This window comes from Chelon labrosus (assembly GCF_963514085.1).
Source record: "Chelon labrosus genome assembly, chromosome: 14".
Lineage (NCBI taxonomy): Eukaryota > Metazoa > Chordata > Actinopteri > Mugiliformes > Mugilidae > Chelon > Chelon labrosus.
In genome coordinates this window covers 28,888,702-28,909,437 of record NC_140347.1, presented here as the reverse complement: position 1 = coordinate 28,909,437, position 20,736 = coordinate 28,888,702, and the positions used below count along the sequence as shown (strand labels likewise).

The 20,736-nt window shown below is 40.8% G+C and overlaps 1 protein-coding gene across 1 annotated transcript in view; it reads right to left on the bottom strand.

Moving 5' to 3' along the window:
• The window catches only part of LOC311499695 (disheveled-associated activator of morphogenesis 1-like), a 46,510-nt gene extending 28,175 nt beyond the window's left edge, over nt 1-18,335 (bottom strand). The window contains 1 exon segment of the mRNA XM_084560787.1: nt 18,040-18,335. The gene's annotated coding sequence lies outside the window, so the exon portion shown is untranslated.
• Between the last annotated feature and the right edge of the window lie 2,401 nt (nt 18,336-20,736).

Sequence of the window (20,736 nt, the reverse complement as noted above, 5' to 3'; positions counted from 1 at the left end):
TTGTAACGATGTTAGTCCGAGCCATGACTGTAATACAAAGTCTACGTGAGAACGGAATGTGATTCTTTTGGTGTGGTGGTTTTTCCAGTTTGTGATTACTGGTTAGTTTGGAACAACAAAGGCTCTAATGCAAAATGAACATGTGTTTGAAGTCAACAGTTATTTTTAGAAGCAATTTATTAAGGTAACCAGCAGCCATTATGGTTCCACCTTCTCAAATGCAAGGATGTTTGTCTTTATATAAATTTAATATGAATGTTTTTGGGCTGGATTCTTGTTGTTTGGTCAAAACACGATACTTGATTCAGTCCCCGTGGTTTTGAAAATAGCCATCATCATTTTTAAAAGACAAACTATTAATTGTTTTTAAGCTACGACTGTTTGCTATTCCTAAACTTTTGGTCCTGGTTGAAATCTCCAGATTATTAGGATAAATATTACTATAACTTTAAAAAATAAAATGCTTCACTGAGTTAAAAATGTTTAACAGTTTTCTATCTAAAGTGCTGTAGATTTTTTACTTTTTTTTCTCAATTAGATTAATTTGGTATGACAACTGTAATAACATTCTAGGGTACATAAAGCCAACTATAATTCTCTACACTAAAATAGTGCAGTATCCATAGTGGCTAAAAACAGCTCATTCTATTAGACATGTTACATAAATGTAATGTAATTACTTTCCACATCTTTCCTCATTACAAAGACTCATGATCTTCACACATTTCATCTGGAGACAGAACAACCTCCAACTCGTAAAATGATTAACAATCAGGAAGAGAAAAAACTATGACTATGATGTAAGTATGATAACTTAATCAGCTCGTTGTTCATGCTGTAACTGAATGTTTGATCAACAGATTCTGTGAGAGTCCGAATTGTTCACATGTTTTGTCTAGCAGACCAAAGCATTACATAACTGTGAAAACCCAGTGCTGATAGGCCATCAGTGAAGCTGTTTTGTTGCGTTGGAAAGATCTGATCAGTGGTGAAACATAATATTTTCATTTAAGGAAGCCTTTAAAATGGCTCACCATGTGTTAGGTCTGACGATGAATTCAATAAGCTGCATAATAGAGAGACATAAACAGAAGACAGAAGCAGAAACTGCACCTCTGATCGACTGAGATATACCCTGGATGCTTTTATGATGATGAGTTCATTATAATAATTGTCAGCGTTATCAGATCAGACATTAGAATAACACATTTTGTCTAAGAGAAGGATGAATGTTCCTTATATAAACGCTGAACTGCTTCATACCTTTAAACAATTCAGTTTCATATCCCTTTCATTTTTAAATGAGAGAATAACAGCACAAAGCAAAAAAAAACTCTCCTCCTCCTCCTCCTGTACACTATGAAATGGGGAGTGTGCAGCTAAAATTTAGGGAGGACAGAGATTAAAAAGCAGGTTAGAAGGCTGCTCTCTCCACAGGCAAGGAGGTTGTCAAACTCGTTCTGCAGATAGCCTCTCCAAACCCCTCACCCTTAACATGTTAGCATTCTTCCACAGGTCAGCCCTTTGACTGGAGGTTAGACTCGGGGCAACTTGAACATGTGACAATAACCTCACCAGAGTTAGTTGCCTGGGTTCTAGTTGTTAGCTATGTTCCATAAAACAGGAGAAAATGAGCAGTGTGATTTTAAAATAGCACCTAACAATCAGTAAAATGATTGTTTTCTTAGCAACATTAATGCAATTGTGATTCATATCCACTATCTTTTGTAAGTGCATTGTCTTGAAACTTATCTACCAAAACATATTCAGTGAGCACATGATGAGAAAATGTTAGTCCTGGCCATGGGTATTCAATTGCCAAAAACAAGGTTGGGAAGATCTGAACTAGAGAATCAGTATGCCGTCGGATACAGGAGAAATGGCTGAGAACCATAATTGAATTAGAGTCATCTGTTGATGCTGCTGTCGTTATTTAAAATGTGACTATTACATATCACGACCACGGTAAATTAACAGTGAAAACTGGAAGAATCAGAAGAGACACTGAGTATTAAGAGAGAACAGGAAGGAATTGGGTGAGTTCTGATATAAACCCTGGACTCTGAATAACTGGAAACATTGTAAAGCAACAATAACTGTCATTGTGATTTTCCCATATACTGCAGAGGGAACATTCAACATTATTATGTGCACCACAGCTGGGCAAAGTCCAACAACAGCATTAACAAATGTATTTCCAAGTGATATAATATGAAACCCCACAGACTGTCAATAATGGGGCGTGGACTGCGTTGCAATCTTTTCTAGGATACCCTGAGCTGCAGTCTGTCCTTTAAAAATCCCTACCTCTTCCTCAGTTGCTATAGTAACCAGAGCGGTGGGTGACTGGTGCACGCTGGGTGGGTGGCTGGGAGGGTGATTTAATGTAAGCCTCTTCCAGTACACATTACCCTCCTTTTTAATCTGTTCTGGATGTTTGTAAGGAATAAAATAGGATTGTCTCTCTAATTCAGTGGACAAAAACAAATAACAAAACCATTAAGGATTACAGGGTAAAATCCAGCCGGCACATCACTCACTCAGAGGCACCATGAAATCCTTTAGAATCACATCAGTGTGTGTAGTATTTACATGCGATGCAGAACACGCATAGTCTCGAGAGTGGAGGAAGCGAGAGTGGAACCTGAGAAGGATGTGCTGCAGCAGGAAATGAGTGAGGGGAATGAGCAAACCATTCTCTGCTCAAGGTGACTTTCCATTTCATTGACCTGATTATTTGCACTCCACCCCCATCGTGGAAAAAGTATGCCATCCTCTCTCTCTCGCTCTCACACACACACTCAATTGACACTGATAATGGGCTGCGTTCACCAGACCAGAGATAGAAGCTGGTGGGAGGTAGCAGCCTGTAGCCTCACTGTGTGAGTGAGACCACATATTTGTACCACCACCTCAGCGTATTTCTAGAGCAGACTTGTCATTAAGGGGCATTCCCTGCATACAGACGACAACTCTCCCACCACGGAATCAGCCCTGGGGCCCAGTCGGATCACCTTGTCATCCTCCCCTTCCCCCCGGTTACTACGGCAACACCGCTGTCTGCACCAACACCTCTTAATTAGACAGACATGACACAATCACCTACGTATCGGAGAGAGGAATCCAGTCAGTGTGCTGGGGGAGTGATAAAGCGAAGCCCCAACTCCCCACATGCACACTCACACACTGATAGCCTCTAACTATCTACCGGTCACATGCAGTCCACACACAAACATTCTAGCCAGCAGATAGGCGGCTTGGACTATTGCACTCCTTTTCCTTGCATTCATTTGATTATAGCGTAGAATAGGCAGATTCATTGAGCTCATCTTACCCTGTCCGGGAGTGAGCTCGTCTCTGTTGTTCTCTGAGCATTCCCTTTATATCCTCAACTCACTGCAGCATCCAGCTTTGTGCATTGTCGACAGAAAAAAATATGATTCTACACAGCACGCAGTGGAGCATTTCCTGTGCAAGGTATGTAATCCACGCAGGTTCAAAGTCATCTACTTGAGGTTGGAGCGGCTAATAAGCACCTTCCCAGAGGCTGTCAAAAGCAGCCGAGAGGAAAATCCTAAAATTTTCTCTACTGGCTTGGGGACAAACAAGGGATAAACTTGCCATACAGAACAAGCCACAGTTTAAGATCTTGCAAAAAGCCAGCTGGCCAGCCAGTACTTCTGCTCAGCGTGTCCTCCTCACCCTCCCTAGCCTCCTTCTCTGAGCCTTTCTCTGCAGAATGCCGTGGGGGCAGAGGGGACAAGCACAGATGTTACTGGCTCCAGGCCACACCCCTTTTCAACACTCCCAGTCCTAATAGGATGCAGACTAGCCGTGGCCACCGCCCAGCTCCCTCCCTCCCCCTACACTGGCTTTGGATAACTTGTTTAGGCTTTGTTTGGAGATGGCTTGTTTGGAGAGCTGCAGGAAGAAAAAGCTATGGTGTATATGTGTTGTAAACGTGGGTGTGTGTAAAAGAGAAAGAGATTGGGGGCAGTGAAAGTGTGCCAAGGCTACAAAAGAAATCATATCAGAGAAAACGAAGAGCTAATCCTCTACCTTGCAGTGCTCCTGAGTCTGGTAGTTGTGACACAGCAAGTGAAACATCCAAAGGATTTTAATATAAACAATCTATGACACTCCCACATGATTTACAGCACAAGCATCACTCCTGCTTCACAGCTAATTATGGACTCATAAAATCCAACATCCATAAACATCCCTGCATTGCAACACTGCAACACACCAAAGCAATGAAATTGTGCCAAAAATTTGACTTTTTTTCCTCGACGCTGTCAAATTAGTACAATGTGACTGTAATCTGCCTTCATAGTAAAATTTCAAAAAGAGAATCAGTAATGTAATAATGATGTATTTCAGCAAGAACAGCGCCTCAATTCCATGTGTTTTCCAAAAATCATGGAGTCATGAAATAACCCCCCCCCCCGACAAAAAGTTTCCCAGCGCTGAAGAACGAATGTTATTTATTCATGGTGAGGTTTCTGATTAACTTTTATATATAAGATAGTTAAAACTTTATTAACTGGAACAGATAAATACTGCATTTACAGCTAAATGGCATTCATGCCATCAGTTCAATTTTGTGGGACTAGACACAAACAATCCAAACTAATACGTTTCACAAACGTACACAAACTACTACAATATAGTTAAGACTATGTTAGAAGGGGTGCTGATTCACCTCTGAGATAATGTTAGACGCCACATCATTCATACTAATCACTACTTTGTCCACCTGTTTATAGAGAAGGTGAGAAAAACCAGACATGTCCTCATAGCAGAACCAAAATCACCCACGTGATTCATGCCCTACAGGTTCCTCTGCAGGTGTCGACAAAGCAGTGTCATCTGTCAGTCATTCACTTACTGTTCTTCATAAGTGAGTCAAGCATTACCGCTGGGTGTCATGGCAACAAGACGTCAATGTGCTTCTGGTGTATATTTTGTGATGCGATACTGTTTTGTCCATTCAGAAAATGCGGCTCAATAAGAGTATCACATGCCGTGTGAGTGAAAGTGTAACTGAGACTATGCATTGTCACCAAGATGATTCTGAGACCAGACACTGTCCTGCCAAAAGGAAGTCATAAAACAATCCTAAAAGAAAAATTAAAAGCTTTTCCTTAACAGCTGTGAGAAAGCAGGAGATAAGACTAGAAATGTCGCCTGGCTTTATCACATCTACAAACACATTACACAAGCTGTTTGCAGAGGTTAATAATGTCACTTTCCATGATTTCGGGGTTACTTAAAGTTTAAAGTCTTCCAACGGCTGCCTTTTGCCCCCATTTGGAAATGCCAAAGTTACCTGAAGATTTCTAAACTACTTCAAAGTCACATGTTACGGCAAGCGGATATAATACCTCATCTTCTGAGACTCTGAAACTTTCAGTGCGGTCTCTACATCTCCATGTTTGAGTTTGCACTGTTGATCCACAAAACTGGGCCTGTGTGACACAGTTTATCTCTACAGGGCTGGTGTACCAGACATCAGTGGCGAGCCGCGCCGGTGCAGTCATGAATGGATAACAGTGGAAGCTGTACAGTCCTGGGTAGCTGCCTCTGAAAAGAATGTCATGCAGCTGGAATAACAGACAGGTCCTGTTCCCATGGAGGGCTTCTGTTCTGGTGTGATGGATTGTCTGTGTCAGTGATAGTCAGGAGGACTGGTGTTGTGTTGACACTGAGGATGGTGGCATTTTTGCATTCATGTAAATATTGCATTAGAAGATTTAAAGTAAAAAGTAAAGTTCTTCAGTCTGTTTCAAATGTGTTTACCATTATGTGATAAGCCTGTCAGATTCAAACAGCTTCATAAAACAACAATCTTAGTTTTTCTAACCGCTCTACTTCTGTCTGCTATCTATCAGCACCCATATAGGATAATGTCACGAGAAGAGGATGGGCTATTAAATCCTCCTCACAAATAGAGACTCACTCAACAGCAGACTGCTCAGGATCATCTAACAGCAGGAGCAGTCAAGCTTGAGTGACGTAATACATGACACATCTTCATTCCAGCACGAGCTTCAAACTGTTGCATATTCTCAATTGCAGATAAGAAACAGCAAAACCATACTGTGACAGAAAGTGAAGTGTAAAAAATGGTGCTTGAACCCTTTCTCTCATTTCTGAACATTCCTGTTAATTATTAAACAAGCAAGGGCAGCGCAAACTCCACCATACCATACCTTTATGTGTTTCAAAAGGTTATAATATTGTGTGCTGTTGCTTTGGTATTGACTTTCTTGGTTTGCTGAAATGTGTTGACCTAGTAAGCAGACCAGAGATGCAAACAAATCAGAGCAATATATACACAAGGAAGGTAAGCCTATCAAAACATAGAATCCAAATCAACGACAAGCTTGTTGACCGAGTTTCTCTGGTTATTTAGTGAATAAAAAGCCTCGCTAATGCTAATTGTTCAGCTTACGGCATTAAATATGTGGCCAGTCAAAAGCCAGACACACAGGAGCTGATAAAAATCATGGAAAAGGCATCTGTCAACAGTGAAGAGAAGCATGTCAGTGTGAGGACACAGAGTTCAGAGCTGCACACTAATGATATTCTGAGCTGAATCGTGACTGACAGCCCCTAAATACAAAAACAGTCTCTCAAACTACAGCAAAGGAATGTGTGAAGGGGGAACATTATATTATGGCTCGTATAATGTGGTGGACGGCTACAGCACCACACCGTATGCACATGTTTCATTCTGGGTGGGGCTGTATCCATAAATTCCAACCATGCTGCAGCCCTTCCCTTGCAGGAGACCCTGACATTCACAAATTAAATGCCAGGATTGGAAGGGGTCCCACTGATCTTTACCCACCCTCTGGGAAGCTTGTAATTACTCCCTGAACCAGGGAGAACCATGCAAACATGAAAAGGAAGTCCAAGCAACGACGCCTCTTATAAAAAAGGTTTGTAAAAAAAAAAAAGTGTCACAGCAAGAGAAACTGAGCGTCTGTTTCCTGTGGCAGTGTCCAGAGCTTCAAGTCAGATGAGCAAAACGAAATGAAAGAGCTACAAAAAGACAATGTTGACATGTTCTGAAGATAATCAAAGTACACTCATATATCTATCTACTGGTCTTGCAAATAATTACTTTTTAGTGCTGTTCTTGCATTTTAGTAACCTAGAAGTAGGGTACTTTCTAAATTGTAAATATACAGTATATATCTCTAAAACTTTATTCACACATGGAGAATTCAATACAACTAAAATAAAATATCTTCCTGGAGGAAATAGAAGATACTGCTGCAAAAATATTATGATGTGACTATCTGCAGCTGCACTGAACGTGCTTGTAACGGATTGACAGCAGTTGAGGGTTTAAAGGCTATGGCTTAACTTGTTGATCCCTCCAGATGTAGGTCAGCTCACTGGGCTGGGAAATCAGTGGTTAAGGTTTCAAGCTAAGAGACAAGAAAGAGGAGGACGCATAATGCATTCAGTATTACAGTAGAGGTAGCCTATAAACAAACAAACAAACAAATCAAAGTGAGTAATGTTAATCCAACATAATCCCATCAGTGTCCAGACCGCTCTGAGGGTGAAGACAGCTTCAAAGCACATTGTGCCTAATAACTAATGTCACACACGGTTGCTCTGAGAATTAGTTAACCAGACTAAACCCACGTAAAAAGGTCTGAGGTCCTGGCCTCATCTTTGACCGCTGACACGAATGTGAAACCAACTTATGGCCAGCCTTACGCCTAACCGACTCACTGGCACAGAGCCTAAGGTGGAACCACGTCGGCACAAAGTACACAGCAAGTTGCAAGCAGCTTATCTCAAAGTGTGTCATAATCTCATCAGGAAAAAAAAACAAATAATCTGGGACCAGATATTGTGTATTAAAGCTAGGAAAATCTGCTGAGGAGTTTGATCCCAGAGATGGAAGAAAAATTTAAATAATTTTTTAAGATTTTTTAAAGTCAAAACAGAAAGAGCTGAAAAAAAAAAATGATGTTTGGGAACTTTAACAAGGACACCTGCTGTTTCAAAAGAATGACCTGGCAGCCTCTGGCCAGCAGCGTCTCAACTATCAGCTGCACAATGAAAATCCAAGTCTTAAACACTTGAATGTGGAGAAACTGGCACTTTTTGTTGAGTAATTATGTTGTCAGAATATGCTAAAGATGCTGTAATTTTGCCAAAACCCATTCTTTTTTTTTCATTAGACAACTGAAAAACAAACCAGTTGTTCAAATGGATCACATACAAGTCACAACACTAGTATTAAAAAGTTAAATAACTGTGAAAAGAAAGAAACACATATGTGGATAACAATCACCAGTTAAAGTTCGAATACAATCACACATGAAGAACATATAGGTGTTGACGGAGCTGGTTTCATCTGAGTACAACAAAGTTTTGATGGCTTCTCTGCAGTAATGTTGTCTAACAGACATGTTATACTGTGGGAACCTGCTGGTTGTAGCAGTAGCCTAAAACCTTGTACAAGAAAACCAGGACATCTTCTGTTCCTGGAGGGAAAGAGAAGACATCTCATACCATTCAAGATTGTGCTTCAGAAAATATACGTCTATGTCCATGCTGTGACGAAGAATGTTATTTGCAAAGAGTCACAATGTGCTTTGCAACAAAAACAACAAAGAAACAATCACAAATTGCACTAATTCAATAACAAAGTGCATGACTGACATTACCAGTTCCTGAGACGCCAACTCAATTAACGGGAAATCACATTACCATGGTAAATATACCGATAACATCTCAGTTTAAGACTATACAAATAACATTGGAAACTTACAAATTAAAGTGGGCTTTCATGCACATATGGACCAATCAGTCACAACATTAAAACCATCAACCGATGAAGGGAATAACATCAGTGATCTCATGTCAATGTAATATTCTTCTGGGAAACCTGGAGCCTGGTACTTCTGTGGATGTTACTTTGATACCTAACACCATGTGAACATTGCTGCATACCACGCACACCTCCATGGCAATGACAAGGACCTTTTTCCATTACGACATGTTCCAGTTTTTAAGCTTACATGCCCATCGTAGGCACTTTCCACAGAGGCCACGGTCAGCATGGGCACCCTGACTGGTTCGGCGAATATGCAGCCCCAAACAAAACAAACTGTGATGCACTGTGTTTTGAGACATTTCTATCAGAACCAGCATTAACTTTCAGCAACTTGTCTGTTGGATTGGACCACACAGGGCAGTCTTAGCTCACAACATGCATAAAGGAACCTTGGCCACCCATGACCCTGTCTCACTTTTCCTTCCTTGGACCACTTATAGGTGCTGACTACTGAACCGCAAGAACGCCCTCAAGAGCTGCAGTTTTGGAGCTCTGACCCAGTCGTCTAGCCACCACAGTCTGGTCCTTTTCAAAGTCACTCAAACCTATTTGCCTATTTTTCCTGTTCTTAACACTATGAAGACAAATTGTTCACTTGCTATGTATTATATCGCACACACTGGTAGGCGTCATAACAATGAGAATCAGTGTTGTTCATTTGACCAGTGATTATGACATCATCAACTAATCCATGATCGGGCCAAAAAAAATATTTTTTTTGCAAAATCTCAGTCCTTGCCCTGTGCCACTGTGAACATCTGAACTGATAAATTTGTATCATGAATGAAAGGAAGATAAATGACATAGCCTAAACATATCGTTCTGCCTTAGCTCGACAACTTGTCGGAACTTGAGCATTGCTTTCTTGAGGGTGGGGCAGCATTTTAAAAGCAGGATAAAGCATGCCGTGCTCTGGCACTGTCTGCTGCTGAATCTGATATCTGTCTGCTGTTTCAAAGCCTGCAACACATGCTTTGGTTTGTGCCTGAGGAAGAAACATGCAGGCATCTGACCTGTTCCAGTCGAAGAAATTAATCAAAAAGGATGTATGTCATATTCTGAAAATATAAAACATTTCTAACGTGGTCCAAGGGAGCTATGTCAGACACAGACATCAAAACAAACTTTAACTTTAAATCAAATCAGATGAAGGAGTCTACACCCTCACGAATTCCAGGACTATGCCTCAGTCACTGTTTCCATTAAAAAGTATTGTGCATATACAAAAGTAGAATATTTGATAAAGATATGACATTAAAGAAATGTTCTGAACTTTAAAATGTAATGGCTGAAATGCTGTTGTATCTAAGTAACAAAGCTGTGTTGTTGTGCGTGAGATGGTTCATTTTTAATTGAGCTGCTATTTCCCGAACTTCATGTAGCAGCCTGAACAGACTGAATTTACTGTCGGACAAAATGCTGGCATCAGACCAGGCGTATCCTGCAAGAAAGACATATTTAAAAAATTGGACAGCTCATCAAACCATAAAAAAACTGCAAACTCATACAGAATTCTAATTTCCAACACTGCTTTGGGAATGAACGTTAATAATGTGACCTAGACAAAGGGGATAGAGGCGAGAAAGGACTGAAACATGAATCCCTCCAGGCCTATAAAACCCCCTCCCAAACCAACATCTTGGTTATGGGACTCCCCCCACACACGCACACACACAGGACAGGACCCACATGCTCCCTTTGTTTGAACCCATCACAGCTACACTCTTTCCATGTCTTGCGGCTGAGCCACACAAGTGATTAATTTTGATTCTCATTGTCATGATAATCTGAGGTTCGCATCATTTCATTCAGTCTGGCAACAGAACAGTCATTTTGTAAGTTAGTTAATACAACTGTGGACAAAAAATAAAGCAAGGCTATCAATTAAAAAACTATACAAGCTGAAAAAATTAAGCAATTCAAAGACTTCAGTCAGAACCAAAACCAAGCAAGTGTAAATATAGTCCCAACCATGTGACACACTGTAACAGCCTGAGACAATTACTCCAAATAACAGGCCCACAACTGGGAAAGACACGTTCCCAAAGTTTAAATGTTAGTCTGTAATGTGGTCACATATTTCCTGAGGTAAACCATTTGTCACAGAATAGATTTACTCTTTCAACAAAATGAGGCTGTTAATATTACAAAGGCCTTTGTAATTTCCTGCTCACTTTTCAGCTTGAAAAACTGGATGTGTAAATGAGAGTGAGTTCTAAACTCATATCACATTTGACATTTGATAGCATTTTAAACATTATGGGAAATACAACTGCAAATGCTTTATCTCTTCAGTCTCAAAAAGGAAAGTATCCCTGCATCACAAGTAGAACAGCTTGTACTGAGATCTCAAGGGTGCAACTGCGACAAGTTCAGATCGGCCCAAAATATAATTTCATAGGTCACCTAGTTCTACTTATATAAAGGTTTAGATCAAAGCCTGGTTCTCTGGAGAGCTGCTCTATGAAAAGACTTTGAAAAACCTCAACACACCTCATAATTACACTGGTTTCAGTGACGGAGGCTAATACAGTAACATGTAAACATTTACACTTCATATTCTTCTTAATTAGAATAAAATATAACAGCACATGAGAGGTAATGATACAGAACATCTGCTAGGATTGTTTTTCCTGGTGCTTTTTTTTTTTTATAGATCGAGTTCACATCATCCAGCAGCTGTGATGCCTTTTTCATTGCTAATAAAACTGGGTAAAGAGTGAATAGCTTCCCATGAAGGATCCGTTACTCACCAAGAAGTCTGAAGTCTGTCAACCGAAAGCACATTAATGAAATTTCTGCCAGTGCTCAGTGGCTGAGCTGGAAACTGGGTGTCATGGTCTTTCACCTCTGAACAATGAGGGAGGTCAAGAGTCAACGGTCTTGGAAAAGGGCAAGCAGTGTGGACTCATCGAGTAGGTATCTAAACTCATCTAACGCTGAGTGTTTAGCATATGTTCAAACTGTTTTAACTGAAAAAGAGGTGGTAGATAAAATCAAACCTCTATGTATGAAATCGGACAATAGCAATTTTCTGTTATGCTTGAAAATGGAAGTTGCTGAGTTCAAGCTTTTTTTAGCAGCGGTTTATTTTAAGTTAGGGCTTTTAGATTCAAGTTTGTGCAACACACTATATGTGTTTTAGGCCAAGATGACAGTTTTTACATTCTTTCTTAGAAAGAAAGTTACAACAAAGACAGCTGTCATCCAGGATTTCATTCAGTAGACAGTAAATAGACTGATACGTCAGTGCAACAGGCGGGATCCCCGGATGCTTAGAGCACATCAGCATGATTTGGCATCAAATTCAGTTAGCAAAGCGAGAGAAGAGAGATCTGCATGTTGCATTCCTAGACCTGACTAATGCTTTTGGGTCAGTACCACATAGTTTGGTAAAGGAAGCCTTCGACTTCTTTAGAATCTCAGGTAGTATAAAAAGCCTAGTCAAAGCCTACTTTTCAGATATACATCTCTGCTTTACCTGCAGTGGGCAAGGATGAAAGCGAAGCAGATAAAAGGTTTGCTATAAATGATGAGGTGGTGCCCACAGTGCAAGAGTAGCCATTGAAAAGTTTGGGGAGATGGTATGATGCAAGTCTCAGTGATAAAGCGCAGTTTGAAGGGTTGAGGCAGGAAATGATTCAAGGCATTTCAAGCATAGACCAGTCAGGGCTCCCAGGAAAGTTAAAGTTATGGTGCTTCCAATTTGGTCTATTGCCCCAGCTAATGTGGCTGCTGACAGTGTATGATGTTCCTCTTTCAAAGGTAGAAAGGTTAGAAAGGATGATTAATTCATTTATCAGAAAATGGCTCAGTGTCCCACGCTGCTTAAGCACCACAGCCGTGTATGGGAAAGGCATACCGGAGCTCCCAGTATCTATTCTAACAGAGGAGTTTAAGTGTGCTAAGGTTACACTGGAAATGACTCTCACTTAGTCGACGGATCCAGTGGTTACGAGTGCAGCGCCCACGGTTAAAACAGGGAGGAAGTGGAATCCAAAAGATCCAGTACAGCAAGCACAGGCAGCCCTAAGGCACAGGGATATCATAGGCCAGGGAAACCTCTGTGGAGCAAGTGGTATCAGTAGAAGAAAAGAGAAAGATGGTAGTGGAAGAGATACATAAACAAGAGTAAGCAGTAAGTCTAAAAAAAATTAAAAATAAAAAGTGCATAGTGCTGTCTGTGATGTGTGTGTGTGTTGCTTGTATGTCTTTATGCCACTGTCAAAGACAATTTTCCATTTTATGTAGGTTTTATGGACATTAAAGAAGTCTAAGTCTAAGATGCACTAAGGCAGTGCCGCAGGCTAAGCAAGGACAATGGGTGAACTGGGAGAGGATAGAGAAAAGGAAGGTGAAGTGGAGGGAGCTGTGGAGCATGGAGGCTAGTAGGATTAGATTTATAATAGGGGCTACTTAAAATGTGCTGCCATCTCCCCAGAACCTAAACCAGTGGTTAGGTGGACTGTCTAGTCCAGTTGCCTTTTTTTAAACCCACCCCAAATAGTTAGCACCTGGCTATGGCCTGACCTCCTATTGTGGTCTGAGCCAGAAAACCTAGTTTATTTTATTGAACTTACTGTCGTGGGCCTAACTCAATGAAATATTGGTGAAGGGAGGTGCCCACTTGCAAACCCCAATTACATGCGGCATACTGCCATTACTTCTTGTTAGTTGGTAGCTGGCTGTTGTGTTTTGGCTGGGATCTTGGCACAAAGGAATGTAACATTATGGTAACTTATCCTGTGTATTAATGAATGCAGTAAATTGTTTAAGTAGGGAGGTAAGCCACCCAGATCCTGACATCCCTCATCTTGTCATCAGTTTAGTTTATATGTTTTTATCATGTTAGGAGATATATTTTAAAAAAGGTAACGCAGGACACCAAGCAAGTGTGCTTCAAGCTTGAGGTTAGAGCTTACATGAGGTTTGATTTATAGCACTTGGCTGTTATGAGATGCAACCTATAACAACCATGGCAGAATGTCCACAAAGCAACAATCCTCAAAATGTGAGGTTGAGTCTTGGGCGTGGCCACCAATGACTATCTAAGCCCAGCTGTCCTAATAGCGAGAGCAAGTGCAAAGCCAGGCCAGACTGGGGGCAGGGCGTGGCAGGGCAGGGGTGCCATGGTGACAGAGCAGGCCTCAACATAGAAGGGATGCTAAATGAAGCTATTGTCTGGCCCAAGTGAAGCACACCACACAAAGAATGGCACATTCAAACAGTCATACAGGCCTATTGTTATGACGGGCCAGCAGAGTGCTGCAGGTCCACTACACAGATAGAGAGCAATCTCAGGAGATGAAGCTCTGACACCAGCAGGAAAAGGATAGGAAGGATACTGACCAGGAGGAATCCTCCCCCCTGAACAATGGAATGGCTTTTAATGTCCCTTCATCAGTTCAAATCACTAGACAAATCCACCTGAAAATAGCGGCTCTTCTAATTCATCTGCTGCTGAACGTGACACAATCGAGGGGGTAGCATTGTGATGGAGATCAGCAGAGAACAGAAACACCCAATTTATAGAGAGATCTCTCGCCTCATGAATGCCATTACCCTGTATCAAGTAAAATTAGTCAACCCACAAAAAAATAATCAGCAACTATTTTGATTGTTAGGATAATTTCATGATTACTATAAACGGCAAACATTTCCATCTCAGTTTCAAAACTGCAAGGAGAAATTTTAATAGTTTCTGACATATCTGTAAACCAAACAATTAATTGCATAAATAATAATAAAAAAAATGTATTTAGATGAAGCCCTAAAGTGGAGAAGGTGTGGTGATAAAATAATCATAGGAAAGGTCTTGGAAAATGTAGTGATAAATTATATATTTCTTTATATACTGCTCTAAAGAAATGATGGCAAAATCACTGAATGCAGACACATTTCTACTGTCTCACGGTGTAATTATACAGTAGCAGTACAGGAAGAGAATGAACCTGCGACAAAGCATGACTCAGTAGGTGGACCAGGGAACGCGATGGTATGTATACTAACTGGATCTGCTACTTTCCTCCTCACCTATAAATAACCGAGAGCACCAGTTAATACATCAGCACACACACTCACTTACCAGTTCATTAGGTACACTGTTGAATGTAAATGCATTCTATTATAACAGTCCTTCTTCATTACTGTTATAATGTTGAGTGTAAGAAAGGTAGCTATGAAACTGTGCGATCATTTTGAAGGGTGTAGCGTGTGGTTCTGTTAAACTGGATTGAATTAAACACAAAAAGTGTTTCTGTTATGTAGCCTAGCCCACATGTGTTGGTACAATTTCAATAGTACTACAAACCACAGCCAAAATGAAAACACAGTTGAATCCAGAGCGCCCTGGGTTATTTTAAACAAATGCTGAATGCAATAAAGTTTGTGAGGCTGCGATTTAGTGCAGGACTATTATATTAGAATTAATTTGTTTTCACTAGTGTATCTAATCCAGTTGGTGAACATCAAGTAAATGCTTCTCTTAAGTCTAACATAGACATTCACACATATTGAGTAAATGGGAAATAGTCAAATAGGCTCCACAGTGCGCGATTTACAAACGACATTAGAAATTCCAGCTGATGACTGGCATCTTAAATAAAGATGTATTCCTTCATTACTGGGGAAACAATCATCACAAGGCTGTGGTTCCACACCTGCCTCTCCACGTCAATGCCACCACAGCATCCAGGAACCATGCCGACATATGGTGGTGTTACGGGCTCAGCTGTGTTACAGCCACTCCTAAATGACATCCACCACTGAAACAATTATTAGTTAGTCTACCCCCCGACTCCCGTTGTTGGGGAGGTCGTTTACGCTTTCACTCTGTAGTGCTTAATGTGAGCTGTCCAGGGAGGCTGCCACCCCCCTGCTGCATTGCCAGTCCTGTGAAACTTGACACCCAGTTCATTAACCCGGTTTCCCAGGTGCTTGTGTGTGCTGACAGACTCAATCCATAGCTACTGTTTATGGACTGGAGACTGGAGTATATTGATGATTTGTTCTGTGGAGTGCAAACTGAACTGAATGCTTTGCCAGGTTTTATACAGGTTTTATACTAGCTGCTGCTCTCAATGCCAGATTCAGCAGTTCTCTATTGTTCTTGTTGGAAGAACTACAGTATTAAAGCGGCTCACTTAAGTCATTACCAGATTTCATTAATGCTCATCCTGCGGAGGATAGAGTCATCACCACTGAAAAAACAGTTTATGCCAAATACAACTGACTGTGTGTTCGCATGCTCCTCCACCTGTGCCAACTGAAACTGAGTCACAACACTAACAGACACCAAGGGCAGTTTTGGTCAAATTCTTTTTCAGTCAGCCTTACAGAGAGTGTTTGTGTCTGTGATAACAGGAGGATGACATGAAACATCAATAAGCGACCAGTGCCAACAAAAACAACACGGCAGTTGCTGTAGCTCAAGGCTGATTGTGTGGAGGAAGCAACGCCATAATGTTATCACTCAGTGTGCCTAAAGGTGACCGGCATAGTGGCTAACAGCATCTAATAAACTGAACCAACACAGAGCAACTACATGCACTGACTGTTGTGTTTGCTCGTCAATCATGCCAGAAGACATAGTAAACACTTGACGTCAACATTCGAATGAACGAACACTCAAAAATGGGTTGATGAGACGATTAGCCATCAAAAAACAATAAATAATAAATATTAGAACATTTAGGCTCATATCTAAACATGGAAAACAGAAAAGTATTGTTAATAAAAACAGCATTAAACTGATTTTAACTAGACACAAGTACCGACTTTACAAATATCTCTGGTAATACTGATATATCTGTGATAATATAGCCTGTGGACACAAATCAGGCTCAGGCAGAAAGGCTTGGGAAAAGCATGTAGTTGCAACACAGACTAATCATCTGCAACGTGCACCTATCTAGAAGAACACATAGTTCGATCGTCAGGGCCTGTCAGTCGTGATTCGTAAGCAGCCGACTCCCTGTCTGAGCATTAACGCTGTGAACAAAATAACAGCATGGTACATCACGTAAGGCTTCTCCGGTGTTTACAATGAAAACACGTCTGCAGATCACACCACAGCAGTAAGCCTTCTCACAAGGCGGTAGCCCATTACAAGCACAAACAGGCCCCTCAGTGATTTAGAGCATTTTAATTCTCCGGAATGTAAGCATTTTTTTGATAAGCACCTGGTAGAAACCAATCACTACAGTGATTAAACAGGGATAATCTAATGGGTTGTGCTCTCCGACTGACGTGCAACTTCATGACTTTGACAAGTGGATCTTTCCAGTTGACACAACTGAATATTAAGTAAGAACAAGGTGAGGTTACATGCGTCTTAAAGCTCCGCAGGGTGGGACTTTTACAAAGACTCATGCCACAAGACAGAAACTGTACTCAAGTAATCAATCCAGGATACATAGACAAGTTTATTTTTACGTTTGGTGCATGTGACAATCAACTTTAAGGGCTTCTTAATCAAAAATGTTTGTTTTTGTGATGCATGTGTAAAAAGTGAACATCATTACTGTACTTTCTTAAACCACTCAGCAAAGATACCATCTAGATTATTACATTTTGATATAGGCATCAACATAAATTGAGTGTGATCCTACAGAAACTAGGTGAAACCATTAAATATTAGCCACCACAGTTAGTATTTAAACTCTGTGTTTTGCCTTTCATTTGAATATTAACCAGATCTTTTTTTCATATACGTTAACAGCACTGGTTGTCCTTAATCAACACCCCAAAAAGAAGTTACTTTGGGAGACTTTAATACTTATAACATACTCTTTCACGTTGCTTGGAGATCCCTATGATCCTCTGCACCCGAGTTTAGACAGTAACGTTTCAGCTAGCGCGGACAGGTCAGCCCAGACACAGACTGAGGCGACACAACAAGAACAGCTTGCAAAATAGATGCAAATATCACCCGACTCCTGTCTGGACCAGGCTGCGCTCACTACAGAGTCCACAGCTCTGTGAAAAAGCTCGGGAAATTCAACTCGAGCTATCAGTGGCTGTTGTGTTGACTGGTGGCCACACCGGTACGGAGGTCACCACCAACACCGCAACCGAACGGCCCGGTGCAGATACTCACGCGGGCATTGTTCCAGACTTTTTTCTTTTTTTTTTTTACGGTGAGAGTTTTTTTGTCGTAACGACCGCGTGCTTACCTCGTCAGCGTGGACATTTTTCTTGATAACCGTGTCCACGAGTTCATCGGGTAGGAAAAGTAAAGCAGCAGAAGAATTACACAGTCCAGACAACAGGGAGGCGATTCAACCGACTGGTTGGTCCGGGCTGCGCGTGAGGTCATCGGTTTACTCGAGCAGGTAACGCGCATGCGCCGTTCTGTGCTAATCCAGTGCTTCATGGAGTTGTAGAAGCAGACAATGTTCTCCACGGTGACCACAGGAATAATAATAAAGCACATATGACAAAAGCGCACTTTAAATATTTGGTTTTATCTTTGTATGTTTATTTTATAGTAGTTTTCCAAATTGCTGCATCTCCTCAACAGAAGAGACGTTGTATTGCGCCTTTAGCTGCTGCTTTACAGTCCACACAAGAGCAGAAATACTTACTTCGCTGATTACCCCATAAATAGTATTTTTTTAAAGCAACCTTTTTTAAGTTTTGTAAGAGTTCTGAAGTATGTCTGTTACATATGAGGTTTTAGCTTTTTTTCAGGCTACATTGGACTAAAAAGGGAGTCCGAATATATTAATGTGAGCATTGAAAAATCACAACAGGGTTTAAATAAATAAAAAAAACTTTCAATGTATGTTACTGACTGAAAACAATCAATAAATTAAAGGGGCAGTCTCAAAAATTTCCATTCAGTGAAATGTCAGTTAAGTCACGATCTGTCAGCAGGTGTGGTGACAAAATGATGACTGAGCCTATGAAGTCATATGAAAATCACAGCATTTACCACATTTACAGTTGGGTGTCTGTGGAGACATTTCAGCAAAAACATTCCACTCACCGGCGCGGGAAGTCACGTGCACAAAATGCTTGTCGTGCAAATGATAAAAATTGACAGTAAGTCCTGAGAACATTGCTTCTGGGTAACTGTCAGCGACTGTGACCGAATTACATAATGTTTAAAATGTATGACAAAATATGAGGCTGTTGGGAATACCAGTGTTTTACTCACAGATATTATAAAACTACAAAGAAGCATATACAACTAAATTAAAATATAGTAACTTCTTATTCACAGCAGTCATTTCTGTAAACATCAGTAAACACTTGTAAACTTTGACCTCATCAAAAATTTCCACTTATGAGGTTTTCCTCTTTTTCTGCAAAGCAAATTGTCTGTGTAAAGTGTTATCTAAGTAAATTTTTGTTTTACACGCACGAGACGTGGCGAGACATTCAATAAATTAGGTCAAGCAAGTTTCATTTTGAAAGCATCTAACAGTTTAACTGGTACCTTTAAAACTACCATCATGTCCCTCAATATTTTATTAAAGCAAGACATCATCAAAGTCAGAGCAACATTAGCACAAACGTTAGCAAACTTCAATATTACTTTGAATATAGGCAAACACTGAAATGTGTTTAAAATCTCAGTGGAAGTATATGTCCTGTTACCTTTATGGTTCCCTCAACAGTCCAAAATCCTCATAATCCTTCTCCTGAGCCGCTATGGCCTCGCAGAACTCTCCCTCCTCTATTCCCTCACCTTCATACCAGTGAACAAAGGCACACACAGCGTAGGGCCTACATCAGATTAAACTTGCGTTGGAGGCGAGGCGAGCCCTGCCCTCTGCCATAGCCAAGGTGTTGCTCAGTATGCAGTCATTAATTGGTGTCCTTTAAACCAGTGTGGCACCATTCCTCAAACTGGATGGTGCACTTGTTTGGCAATGGCAGCACTGGCATCTCTGGGCACTACCTCAGCATGGAACGAAAGGCAGCAGGTTATGTAACTATTTTGCCATGGACACATTTTACCAATGGATGGATCAAAGCAGAGGTTTTAACAAAATGTGGCCGTGTTGACTATTCACAGAACAGCAAGAAATGAAGAGCAGACATCTTGGCAGACAGATGTCAGATCATTGGACAAGAGTAGAGACACTGAAATTGAGAATGCGCTGATTTTGACAGCGTGGGAAAGCAGAAGTGATGACAAGCGTGGAGCCGCAGAGATAGCTTCAATTGACTGTAAAAAAATAAAGAGACAGACCCTGAATTAACTTTATATCACCACCCTGCTAGCCTGCCTTCTGTTTGCAAGTCATTTTATTTGGGACAGCGCCCTCTTCTTCATGAGAACATGGTTAAAAGCTATAACAACTGAGATGAATGGAACAGTATATTAGAAAACAACCCCCTTTTTCTTTTATCTTTCATTTACTGTTCTCGAGCTATCAGAACAAAAACAGGTTTTGGATCACTAGGATTGAGGAAGTGTGCCTCTTTCTATTTACCAATAGGATCCCAGTGACAACAAGGAGGGGTATAGGTCTTCGGGGATAACGATTTGTTGCCCTCTATTGGCAAAAAATATGAACTGCACGATTTGAGTGAGTTGATTGACTGCAAAAATTTAGTTTGTGAAGTTTTGGAATTCCTGGTGCACCGACTTTGCAAATTCTGAACAGAAACAGAGCAGAGTCGTTGGCGGTAACCTCTTCCTCGCCAGTAACTGCCAGTAGATTGATCCGAATTTCTGTTGGATCAAAGGTTGCGTGTTTTTTTACGCGTACCGATTTTCATTGCAATTAATACTCAACTATCTGAGAATATTTTACATGTTAATACCCCAAATGAGGATAAAGAACATTAACTAAATCAGGAGAGGTCTCTATCACATAGAGAAAGATTTTCTATCCCAATTCCCATTACAGTTTCTA